We start from the raw sequence: 7,500 nt of genomic DNA, 5'->3' as shown, positions 1-7,500 counted from the left end.
ATTTTTTTATTTTATTATTATTATTTTTTTTTAATGGGAAGCAGCTATGGTTATCTTGTGTCTTTTATGTTCTTTGGTTGGTAATCTTTGGCTAATATTTAAGTCTACTCTTTTTTGTAATGGTTGTGTTATATTTATTTGTGTATGGATTTATGTACCTATCTATCTATATAGGTAGATATATAGATAGATATGTACACACCTAGATAAACAGATAGATAGACAGACGAACATATGCATATATATTATTTAAAAGAAGAATTATGCCAATACACATTTCATGGATACATCTATATAACATATATTCTAACAAATATGACATGGGATATGCAAATCAGAAGCCATATAAAAACAGTATAACCCAGGCAGCACACAGGCAAAACCATAACCAAAATACTGTAACGTTGTCCTCAAAATCACACACATTCAAATCCAAAAGCATCGGACTCACGCAAACGGGAGCCGCACGCGTTGACAACAAACACAAAGAATTGCATATTGCAGCTCGACCAGACCGCAAACTGCAAACATCTGTTCTTCCCCCCTTATCCCATCCCCTCCTATTCCACCCCCACCCCCCCCGTCCCCTCTTTCAAGCCCTACCACCCCTATCGCCCACCCAGATTCTCCCTCCCCTATCCCTCCCTCTCTCAGGTTCTCCTCCCTCCCTTATCCCTCCCTCTCCCAGCTCCTTCCTCCCTTATCCCTCCCTCTCCCAGCTCCTTCCTCCCTTATCCCTCCCTCTCCCAGCTCCTCCCTCCCTTATCCCTCCCTCTCCCAGCTCCTCCCTCCCCTCTCCCTCCCTCCCCTATCCCTCCCTTTCCCAGGTCCTCTACATCTGCATTGGAAAGGAAAGATTTCACGTTTGTGAGATCTGTTAAGCTCAGCTGGGCTTTCACAGGCCAAAGATATGACAGAGGAAGTTGCTTTCACCCTAAAGCAATCTAACAATACCTGTGCATGTGTGTGAATGTGTTTGTAGGGAAAGTAGCAGGAGGGGAAGGGTACTGTGTGTGTGTAGGGTGGAAGGTGGAAGGTGTGTGTGTGTGTGTGTGTGTGTGTGTGTGTGTGTGTAAAAAGGTTATTACCAAATGGTATCAAAGTGTATTTCTTTTGGATTTTTAAAAAAGTAGAATAATAGAGATACTAATCCTATAAAGGAAGGGAGGAATAAGTAACGAAATTATCTGATAAACCTTGATTAAATCAATTAGGATTTAGAAAAAATGAATGCACACACATAAACACATGTATGTATATGTATATGTATATACAGATATATATATCTATGTATGTATGTACATATGTATGTATGCATCTATCTATCTATCTATATCTACATTTATCTATCTATCTATGCATATAATTATGCATGTATGTATATATGTATGTAGGTATCTCTCTCTCTCTCTCTCTCTCTCTCTCTCTCTATATATATATATATATATATATATATATATATATATATATAGATAGATAGATAGATAGATAGATAGATAGATAGATAGATAGATAGATAGATAGATAGATATAGATATAGATATATATATATGTGTGTGTGTGTGTGTGTGTGTGTGTGTGTGTGTGTGTGTGTGTGTGTGTGTGTATGTATATAATATATATATATATATATAATATATATATATATATATATATATAATACATACACACACACACACACACACACTCGGCTCGGGTGTAATGATCACAACACCGGCGCTTCGGTGCGCGGTGTGTGTGTGTGTGTGTGTGTGTGTGTGTGTGTGTGTGTGTGTGTATGTATATATATATATATATATATATATATATATATATATATATATATATATATATATATATATATATATATATATATATACATACACACACACACACACACACACACACACACACACACACACACACACACACACACCGCGGACCGAAGCGCCGGTGTTGTGATCATTACACCCGAGCCATAAATCAAGTTATCTGAGGTGCTACGACTGATCTCAGACTCTGACCTCCGTTGACCCGTGGTAGCTTCGTCTTCTTATCTTCCTCTTCCCCCTTCACCCTTCCTACGCTCTCCTCCGGCCCCTTTCGCTCTCCGCTCCACCCTTCCTCTTCTTCTTCTCTGTCTCATCTTCCTTCTGTTCTTCTTCTTCTTCTTCCCCTTTCCCTTCCTATTCAACTTACTCCCCCTCGTCCTCTTCCACTTTGCCACCTTCCCTCTTTCCTTTCTATTCCTCCCTATCCTATTTCCCCTCTTCCGCCTCCCTATCCTTTCTTTCCTACTCCTCCTTCTACTGCATCGTATGCTTCTCTTTCTCTTCCGACATCTCCTTTTAGCTCTTTTCGCATTCTTATTCTTATTTTTTGCCTACTACTCCTCCTCCTCCTTCTCTTCCTCCTCCTCCTGCCTTTGCTACTGCTGCTGTTGCTCCTCCTCCTCCTCCTCCTCCTCCTCTTCCTCCCCCTCCTCCTCCTCCTCTTCCTCCTTCCCCTCCTCCCCCCCCCCCCCCCCCTCCCCCCCCCTCCCCCTCTCCCCCCCCCCTCCCCCCCCCTCCCCCCCCTCCCCTCCTCCTCCTCCTGCCTCTGCTACTGCTGCTGCTGCTCCTCCTCCTCCTCCTCCTCCTCCTCCTCCCCCTCCTCCTCCTCCTTCTCCTCCTCCTCTTCTTCCTCCTCCTCCTCCTCCTCCTCCTCCTCCTCCTCCTCCCCATCCCCATCCCCCTCCTCCACCTCACCATCCCACTCATCCTCCTCCTCTTCCTCCACCTCCACCTCCACCTCCTCCTCCTCCATCTCCTCCTCCTCCTCCTCCTCCTATTCCTCCTCCTCCACCTCCTCCTCCTCCTCCTCCTCCACTTATCCCTCCCTCCCTCCTCCTTCCCATTCTTTTTCTTCTTTGCAAAAGTTTTAAAACGATATTATGCAAAGGAAGCAACAATGACTTTTATGTAGATTGTTCCTTAAGCAAAGGAGGATTTATGTGCCATTCCATCATTATATTTTTGCCTTGTAGAGAATAAGGGAGAAAAATGTGGAAAATAAGAACAGATGGAATAACGATGGAGAGAATGAAATGATGATAGAAAATGTGAATAGAAATATACGTACGAAGATGATGATGATGATGATGATGATAATAATAATAAAGATAATGAAAAGATGATTCAGATGAACACAGAGGCAAAGACAAGAGACAGAGACAAAGACAAAAACAAACTTGTAAGAGACAGTTTCTGAGATTAATTCATCACTATTATGTGATAAAAGATAAGACAAGAGATAAATAATGATAATAAAAAAGAAGGCAAGAGAGAAAAAAATATATACAATATAAAAGAAGACAAGAGAGAGAAAAAAATATATATGATAAAAAAGAGGACAAGAGAGAAGAAAATAAATATGATAAAAAAGAAGATGAAAGATTTTTTAAAAAGAAGACAAGAGAGAAAAAAATATAATAAAATAGAAGACGAGATAGAAAAAAATATATTCCAGCATGAGTGATACAACACAAATCCAACGAGACACAAAGATCTACAAGAACTATAGATCAAAGTAAATACGCAAGAATAGAAGGATTATGCACAGACTCTACCGTGAGAGTGATTGATCTTTCAGTAAATGAAGTAAGGCATCAACAAACAGGTGGAATAGAGGTGCAGATAAACATATATTAATGATTGTGGTTCAGCCTTTGGATGTTTTGTGATGTTTCTAAATCAAACGCATTAAACGAATGAGCATTTGATGTTAATGAATGAGTTTAAAAAAATGGATGTATAGAGATAAACAAGTACAGCGCAAATACACGTAAACACACACACGCAAGCACATACTGTATATACAAACACACACCACACTCACACACACACACACTCACTCACTCATACACTCACACACACATACACACACACACACACAAACACACATACAAACACACACAAACAAACAAACGCACATACAATGCAAGTGTTTAATATTTTAGCAACACACTAAACAAACTTTTCTCGCCCTTAGACAAATATTGAAGTGAGATAGACTGATTTTAATATCAAAATGAGATATAAGAATCCTCTTAAGTAGCTCCTACCGTTCTTTATATGGTTACAACATTCATATGAATATTTTTTAGAATAACAATTGCAGAATCTCTATGCCCTATCTTCGTAGAGCTGATTCTTGCATAGCCTCTGACGAAGGAGCTTGGTAAGGAACCGGAGTAGAAGGTGTATGTTGACTTAAAGGGAATCCGGAAGCCTTTGTTCAATTGCTATAGGGAAATATCTTCAGTTTTGCTTTAGGCTCAGTGGGGAATTGCTTTCTGTTAGAATTCTCTATGTGTCTCCTTCGGTTGCTATTGGAACCAACCCACGTCTGGTGTAGATTGCACGCCTGGAGCAATGCTCTTTAGAAATAGTGATCATTCCGTTTTTATCGTTGAAGCAGTGAACAGGAGCAGGTCGTCCCAAGGTAAAGGGATTCTAGTGATTCTTGTCTTTTCTGGTTGATTTGGGTGAAAAGGGCATATTTTGGGTGTGAATTTATGTGATAATTAAAGTAGAAGTTATTACTTTTTCATTTTCCTTCAGCTGGGAAATTCCTACTTTAAAAGCCGTAATTTTGGCGATGTCGATTTCGTCATGGACCCTGAACATTGTGGATATTAGATTCCTAACGAATGTGTTTTTTTCCAGGAATTCTCACGTCGCGCCAAAGATTTCATTTCACATATACCACCTTGGTTCAAGTTTTTTTTCCGTTCCTTATTTTGTTGGAAGGCTTTCGAATTTAGATTTTTTTGTGAGATTTTGCCTGTAGGATTTAGATGAAAAAAATCATATATGCAGTTATGCAATATGACGTCTTCAAGGTTGGGGAGAAGTGTGTACTAACTTTGCATGACAAGAATACATAGACATGTCACCGAAGAAGTGCCCTGTTGTCGTCTTGCTATGTCGTTTTATTTTCTCTTATAGTTTTGGAATATTTATTTCCTTACGGTAAATGAATCCCAGAATTCCATTGAATCATGTAATTTTCAGTTCTGGACATTTCCATAACCCACCACCGCAGGAAGATACCAACCAACTAGTATAACCAAACCTGTTTACTTTAGGTCTATACAAACAACATCACATCTTGCTATCGTATATACAATGTAAGCGTATTCAATAGGAATATCAATACCAATGTCCTTGGCTGATAACATCCTTCGCAAAAGGAAACACAACTACAGTGAGAGAAGGACAATGAATCGTGACGTTTCGAGTATAAATATAGATTCCCCATCAGGTGATATAATCAAAGCTTACAGCTGGGTTTCGTTGGACTTTATTCATTATTCTTATTGTGTGTTTGTATGTCTTTTGATCTGTTTACACCCGTTACTCTGTTTGTATATTTTGTTTCATATCACTATGCCGGTAGAAAAAGTCGTGTTATATATTCACAATAATAATCATTCTTCCTTAATTCGACAGGTAATTTGTGAAAGCCTAATGAACAGGAAAATGAGAAAGGGAGAGAAAGAGAGAGAGAGTGAGTGAGAGAGAGAGAGAGAGAGAGAGAGAGAGAGAGAGAGAGAGAGAGAAAGAGAGAAAGAGAGAGAGACAGACAGGCAGAAAGAGAGAGAGCAGTCTTGTGTGTTTGTATGATGCATTTGTGTGTACGTGTGTAAGCAACATACATATATGCAACGCAAGTAGAATAAGGTGGTTGGAAATTGATAGAAGTTAAGAAGACAAAAATAATAATTTAATTAACAAATTGCAAGAGAGCCAGGGAAAGATGCCGAACCATCTATCTGAGACTTAATGAGCCGTCAGTCAAAAATGAAATTTACAGACATGATGGGCCGCGCAACGGTAGGGTGGTCGCCGAAGCAAAATACTTTTCCCTTGACAGTCATCCTGATGAGAAAGGGAGTGAGGGAGAGAGGGAGAGGGTGAGAGAGTGTGTGTGAGAGAGAGAGAGAGGGTGAGAGAGAGACAGATAAATAGATAGATAGATAGATAGATAAAGAGAGAGAGAGAGAGTGAGTGAGTGTCTGTGAGTTGTGTGAATGTATGTGTATGCGGGTGTATGTGTTTGAGTGAAACTCTCTTTCTCTCTCTCTCTCTATCTCTCTCTCTCTCTCTCTCTCTCTCTCTCTCGTTTACTGTGTGATTGTGTTTGTGTGTGTGTGTGTGTGTGATTGTGTCTGTGTCTGTGTGTGTGTGTGCGTGTGTGTGTGTGTTTGCGCGTGTATGTGTGTGTACGCGTGTGTGTGTGATTGTGTTTGTTTGTGTGTGTGTGTGTGTGCTAACTCATAAAATAATATGTAGTTATAATGAAAACACGTTTTACCTAATATGAAAGGTGTTGCTAACTTTACTAAACTTTAATTTTAATATATATTCTGCTCTTATTTCACCTTCGCTCTTTCCTTATAAATCATACGAGGTGTTCCAAACAAACAAGAAAATAAACCAATGATAAACAGTCCAACCTCGCCTATATTCACTTTTCCCATGAGGAACTTTTTCCCTCATTGAGCTCACATTATATGTATATATTTTCGATGAGAAATATGTCATTAACTTGAAAATATCTAAAGAAATAGACATTTTAAGATAGAAAATGAGTATAATGAGGCACTTTAAAAATTTACATTAAAGACCTCACTATTCGGATTTATGATTATGAACTTTACCCTTCGAGTTGGGGTCCTGTTATTACATCCTATTATGATTACATAATTATCCTCCGACAGTATTCCCATCGCATATAAGAAACACCAGAACAATTCCTTTATATTAACCTAAACCGTGGTGGTATAAAAAAAAATGTAACCTTTCAAAACAAAACAAAAAATCATATTGGCTGAGGATTGAGTTAACCTTTGCAGTTTGAATGTTTTATTTCAGACAAACAAATTCTTTAGAAAACTCCACTCAAAGGCTGCCTCGACGTTCAGGTCTCCCTTGTAAATGTAAGAGCTATAATAGATTGAGTTATGTACAAGTACTGTTGCATACATCACTATCACTGAGAAATGATATGCGTTTGTTGTGTATTTCCCTTTTGTAGGGAGCTACAAGCGACAGATAGAATGAGCAATTTCGAAATGTAAATAGACTGACGTAAGAGCATCCAAACAATATCCTTATTTATTGCATGACTGCTGATCAGTACTTCCTTTGTTGAATTTTCTGTGTGGTCCAGGATACCATTTGTTTCCTCTCTTTTTTTTTTTTTTTTTTTTTTTTTTTTTTTTTTTTTTTTTGAAAAGACTAAAATAGTAAAATGTGCTATACCCGTAGCATTCAGAGACTCTACGTCATCACATTATTGACAATGTCACCCATTTCCATTTTAGTGATGAAACGTATTTTAGGATAGTCTTCCCGACATTTTGAATCATTTTCATTTTTGTCAAAATCTTCAGCACACACACACACACACACACACACACACACACACACACACACACACACACACACACACACACACACACATATAATATATATA

At 38.7% G+C, this 7,500-nt stretch overlaps 1 protein-coding gene across 1 annotated transcript in view; it reads left to right on the top strand.

Annotated features, from left to right (window-relative positions):
- The window catches only part of LOC122248215 (uncharacterized), an 80,990-nt gene that overhangs the window by 29,992 nt on the left and 43,498 nt on the right, over window positions 1-7,500 (top strand). The window lies entirely within an intron of this gene.

Source organism: Penaeus japonicus, unplaced genomic scaffold, assembly GCF_977035675.1.
Source record: "Penaeus japonicus unplaced genomic scaffold, GWHDUDI00000001_assembly GWHDUDI00000021, whole genome shotgun sequence".
NCBI classification, from domain to species: Eukaryota; Metazoa; Arthropoda; class Malacostraca; order Decapoda; family Penaeidae; genus Penaeus; species Penaeus japonicus.
Note: the sequence above shows the minus strand (reverse complement) of the source record. Positions and strands in the feature narration are given on the sequence as shown.